Source organism: Neophocaena asiaeorientalis, unplaced genomic scaffold (assembly GCF_003031525.2).
Source record: "Neophocaena asiaeorientalis asiaeorientalis breed wild unplaced genomic scaffold, Neophocaena_asiaeorientalis_V1.1 scaffold388, whole genome shotgun sequence".
Lineage (NCBI taxonomy): Eukaryota > Metazoa > Chordata > Mammalia > Artiodactyla > Phocoenidae > Neophocaena > Neophocaena asiaeorientalis.
Genome location: NW_020172738.1, coordinates 1,880,526 through 1,886,455, shown reverse-complemented (window position 1 = coordinate 1,886,455; position 5,930 = coordinate 1,880,526).

Genomic DNA, 5,930 nt, shown 5'->3' with positions numbered 1-5,930 from the left:
AGCTGGAGTGCTCTCTCCCAGGTGGCTGTGAGCTCACTGTGGAGAGGGGGGCCTCTGGGAGTGCTGGAGGGCCCGCCAGACTGCCTCAGAGCTGCCCACCATGGGCTGCCCTGCGCCCCCGATCCACAAAGCTCTGAGAGGTCTGGAGGCCCGCTGGCAGGGGCATCAGGCCCCTAGAACAGTTTGCCAAATGTAGGCTGGGGGCAGCAGAATAACAGCAGGGCTGCTTTTTCTTCATTATTGCCAATGAACAGGACAAGAGCTGGACCCTGGGGTTCCGGAATCCGAGTTCCGTCTGCCCTGTGGATTTGTCCTTGTGACCTCGGAAGCAGAGAATTCTAGAGGGAGAGAATGAAAAGTCCCGCCTGCAGCACAGCTGTGCCCACTGTAGAGGTGAGGAGACCAAGGTCTATATGGGGACCATCAGAGGCAGTGCCTGGGCCACAACCGGGTATGTTTGTCCCAGGGCAAGGTCCCTCTCCAACCTGAGCCAGCACAAGTTAGGCCCATCTGGGGGTTCATGAGACAGACTCCTGGCTCCCCCATCCTTGGAGAGAGCCTGAGAGCCTGGCTGGCTGGTGCTCTGGAGTGGCCCCTCTCTCCCAGGCGTATCCTCCCTCTCCCAGGAGCCCCTCCATGGCAGGGTCAAGAGGCTTGGATGCCTGGGAGATGTGTGGGCTGAGGAATTTCCTAGAGCAAACAGGGATCCCCATGTTTGTCTCTGAGCTTCCCTGACCCAGTGGGGTCCAGGCAGCAAAAGCAGCCATGGAGTGTCGGTCAAAAAGCAAGAACCTGGAGTGTGGAGAGTCCCCTTGGGGTCTGTGCTGGGACGTGGTGAGCCAGGCGCTGCCCCCATTCTCCCTGGCTTCCTACCCCAGGCCCAGGAGTCAGGACCAGTGAGAAGAGTCAGGTAAGAAATCTCTCCATGGACACCGCTTCCACCTGTCATTCATCACTCACGCAGTAACGTCCCCGTGCTCTCTGGATCCCAGGAAGGACCTCAGAGAGATTTCCCAGGACAGTGATGGAAATTACCTAAGACTGGACATTGGACTGGGGCAAACCTGATCCCGCCCACACGTGACTGACTGATTTTTCCTAGAACTTCTGTGAGCTTCACAACAGAGACCAAGGAACCTGGGTTTCTGGGGACTTGCTGGACTCACCTTGCCAGTCCACTCGACCCTCATGCCTTCTCCTCTAGATGTTTCACTGTCTCCAAGCAAATGCCCAAGAAATCCTGAACCCCATCAAGCCACTCCCCATGTCATATCCTACTGCACCCCCCTCCCTTGTCTCCACTTCATCTCTAAGCTCCCTTCCAATGATTCTCCAGGCCTGGGGCCACCATGCATCACTCTACCACGTTCTTCACTGTCCTCCACTCCCCTCCGCTCCTCACTTGCTCTAATTACAATGACTCCTTGCAAACACCCCAAGATGCTGGCAGGTTCTTGGGAAGAGCTCCTGTGCCTGCTTCCCACCGTGAGGGAGCCACGGGGAGAGTATGACAGGGCCGCAGACAGGATGTGGGGATCAGAAAGTGAGGGTGGCGATGCTGCTCCCCCTGCCACACTGGAGACCGGGGCGGTGTGCCAAACCTCCCAGAGACCCCAGTGGCTCAGCCCGGACATCCCGGGGTGGTGTGAAACCCCGAGTCAGCCCCGAAGGTTCTAAACCAGGGGCCACAGAATGATTCACTGAGCCTGGGAGGGGGCAGGAAGCAGGCGAGCATCCCAGCAGGGAGAGATGTGGGCGGGTTAGCACACCTGTGAGGGCTCCTGGCGCCGCAGTGTCAGGCCAGGGCTCCTGGGGGATGTCAGCGTGGCGCAGAGAAGCCCGACGACCGGATGCTGACCCCGCCCCCACTCCCCGTAGCCACGCCCCCACACTCGTGAGATCTGGGGAAAGAGGAGGAGAATCCTGAGTTAACCAAGACGAGGGGCCCTTGAAACAGAAATCAAGTCCTGGAAGAAAGGCAGAAGCTCTGGCTTCTTCCTTTCTTCACGTAAACACATGTGAGTTTACGAACTGAGATGGGAACCGGCCCCATCAGCGTGGAGGCTGGGATCCGAGGGCAAACCCCACAGGTTTGGAAGAAAGCTCACGGAGGGAACTGGAGGGGACTTGGATTCCAGGAACCATTGCTGATTGGTTCAGAAGGAAAGTTCCGCGGTGAGATGACTGACAGCACGAGAGCGAATTCTCAGAGTGAAAACGAGAATGCAGTGCCTGCGTGTGGGAGCCCCCGGGAGTGACTCAGCACTGATGTGGCACGCGACATTCTGCTTTAGCTGGAGGTTAAGACCCTCGTTCAGGAGTGGGAAGAACACAACTGAAAGCTCTGTCGCAAATTGGCATGGAGCTCGTTATCACGACTCCCCAGACACAGACCACTGTCCCAAAGACGACAAAGCAGGACCCCTGCCCGTGCTCACGACAAGGAATCCTTCCCGATGCCCTGCACGTGGCAGACACCATTCTCGGCCCTGCAGATGCGACGATGAAGTCAGACACGTCGTCCCCGCAGGCACTGGCTCTCTCAACACATAACGGTGCCCCCGTATCCGTCCCCCAGGTACTCTCACTGCGTTATTCTCACTGTGCCTCTTTTTGTGATAACGATTCTTGTTCATGGGCAAAGCAGAGAGAACCCTAAAGAAGACCGGAGGCTCAGGTGATCTCTGCAAAGGACAGTGGAGCTGGGAGAGGGGAGCCCTACAGACCAGCCTGGGCGGGGAGGTGGGCTTGGGTGGCTGGGATTTAAGAGAGAAAGAGGCGGAAAGAGAGGGAGTTGATTCTGGGAGGCAGCTGCCTTCTTTAAGAAGTATATTTCGAGGGTGAGTGCTGGGGCGAGGTTTTCACTTACTTACGGAGCATTAAGAATGTACTCTCAGGACTTCCCTGGTGGCACAGTGGTTAAGAATCCGTCTGCTGGGCTTCCCTGGTGGCGCAGTGTTTGGGAGTCTGCCTGCCGATGCAGGAGACACGGATTCGGGCCCTGGTCTGGGAGGATCCCACATGCCGCGGAGCAACTAAGCCCGTGAGCCACAGCTACTGAGCTCTGTGCGTCTGGAGCCTGTGCTCCACAACGGGAGAGGCTGCGACAGTGAGAGGCCCACGCACCGCGATGAAGAGTGGCCCCCGCTTGCCACAACTAGAGAAAGCCCTCGCACAGAAACGAAGACCCAACACAGCAAAAATAAATTGAAAAAAAGAATCCGTCTGCCAATGCAGGGGACGTGGGTTCGATCCCTGGTCCGGGAAGATCCCACATGCTGCGGAGCAACTAAGCCCGTACACCACAACTACCAAGCCTGGGCTCTACAGCCCGCGAGCCACAACTACTGAGCCTATGTGCCACGACTATTGAAGCCCACGCGCCTAAAGCCCAAGCTCCGCAACAAGAGAAACCACTGCAATGAAAAGCCCGCGCACCGCAGCAAAGAGGAGCCCCTGGTCGATGCAACTAGAGAAAACCCCCGCGCAGCAACGAAGACCCAACGCAAACGAACAAACAAATAAATAAATAAATAAAAGAATGTACTCCCAGACATATGACTCAGTTTTCTCCTTAAAACAATGACATGAAAAGAAAAAGAAAGAAAAGGAGGAAAGGCTTACTGAATGCAATGCATGCCCTCATTTGGGTCCTCACCTGATTCCAACAAACCACCTGTAAAAAGACACTTTTGAGACAACTGGGGAAATCTGAGTATAGATTGGGCGATAGATGATCTTAAAGACTGACTTTAAAATTTTTTTAGCTAAGATGGTAAGTGGTGGTTGCATTAAAAAGTGTCCTCGAGATTTGTGGTTGCCAAGGCAGGGAGTGGGCGGGGGAAACGGATGGACTGGGAGTTTGGGGTTAGTAGATGCAAACGATTACATTTAGAACAGAAACAACAAGGTCATACTGTACAGCACAGGGAACTATAACCAATCTCCTGGGGGTAAACCATAATCGAAAAGAATACTTAAAAAAACAAGTATATCCGTGTATAACTGAGTCACTGTGCTATGCAGCAGAAATGAGTACAACATTGTAAATCAACTCTACTTCAATTTAAAAAAAAGTATCCTCCACAGAACGATGCACCCTGATGTGTTAGGCTGAGATGTCATGAGTCAGTGGGAGTGGGTGGGGGAAGGAATCCATCTGAGAAGGTCGGCGGAAATTAATCGTTGAGGTAGCTGGGCGGGCAGTCCCAGTGGGGCCGACTGTGTTCCTGCTGGAGCTGGGCCGACTTTCTGCTCTGGCAGTCTCAGAAGCGAGCAGGACTGGCCCACTGAACTCTTGGGGACCTCTGGGGCCTACCAGGGCCATAGCAGGTGGGTATCCAGTGTGGTTCTTTAGGACTCTACTGGGGTTCTTTGAGACACTGCCCCAAGCTGGAGATCAGAACATCTGAGTCACATCATATTCTGGTGGACCCCAAAAAGTAAATAAGAATTGTCATAGGTTCATGCTGAACCTTGGTCAACCTAACCATTGTCAACTTCCCCATGTTTGACTTGGGTGTATTCAACTTTCCAACAGCCCCATCACCTTTGGCCACAGTCCAGACCCTCCACCCTTTTCACACACCCAGCCCCGAGAGATCTATTGGCCGTCAAATCGACACTTCGAACTACCTACTATAGCACCTGCCTGGAAGCCCACAGCTGTTTGTGCATCTACCTCTCTTGGTCTGTATCACCCTCGTTTTGCTACTCACGGGCCTTTTACTGAGGTTAGTCCTTATAGTTTATGACTGTGAATAGAAAATGGAAGTGCTGATACTAGTGATAGGAAATGACCTTAATACAGGCGAGACACAGATGGAGATCCTGAGATGTGCTGAAGTAGCCAAGCTCGGCCTCGGTCAGCTGCACCTTGGACGTAAGCTGGCCACACCTGCTGCAATGTGAAGGGCCAGAATGCAGTCAAAGGGTACGTGCACAGTCATGGTCATAGAAGATTGCATTTACACTGAAAGGTGTAATGAGAGGTTTGGTTGTATTTTCAGCTCGGGGGGAATAGGACCCATGCCACACTCCCTGCCCCTTTCTCACTAGCTCTGAGTCTGTTGCTGGACTTGATGACTTCAGTTCTGTCTTTTAAGGACCACTGCGTTCATCTTCAAATAGTCTCCCCAAGTCTATCACAGCCTGCGCACGGCTACCAGTGAGGGCTTCCTAAAAACACAGACCAGGCCCTGGTCCTGCCCAGGTGGAGTCTCTGGGTCCCAGCTCTCCAGCCCAGGGACTGCCCGCTAAACTGCCCATCAGGCCCTGCTAGCCATGCTTCCTCCAGGCCAAGACCCACCCGGCACTGGCGGCCTTCCTGCTGCTCTCACCCAGCTCCATTAGACATGGTGGGGCCCCATGGACCTGTTTCTCTCCAAAATGTCTTGGGCTCTGCAGCTTCTTCCTTCCCTTTGTGAAGTGAAGCACATCCCCTCACAGCTGGTCTGCTGTACCCTCCACACAAGCCTTTGATAACAGCTGCTTAACCAAAGGTTTTTCATGTCACCACTGAAAGGGCACCATGCATGAGCTGAAGTATCAAGTCTCCATCCCTGACTGGCTCCCTCCGTATGCCTTTCACCCCCACCTTCTTCCCTGGCTCCAGGCCCCTCGGTGACTCTCCTCTCTGCTCCTGCCTAATCACACTGACCTGGGCCAGCGGACAGGTTACAAAGCCCTTGCTTTTGTTTATGCTTATTGCAAAATAAAAAACAAAAAAAACCTGAGGCCAGAGATTGGGAGGCACCATGAAGAGTCTGTTTTATAATTTTCATTTCTCACTTCAGGCCATATTTATTCTTTCCATGCTAGTACACAGTCTTCATAAATATAAATATACATATATATTTTAAACAATATTACTGACTATATTCCCCATGCTGTACATTTTATTTTCATGACTCTTTTTTTTTTTTTTTTTT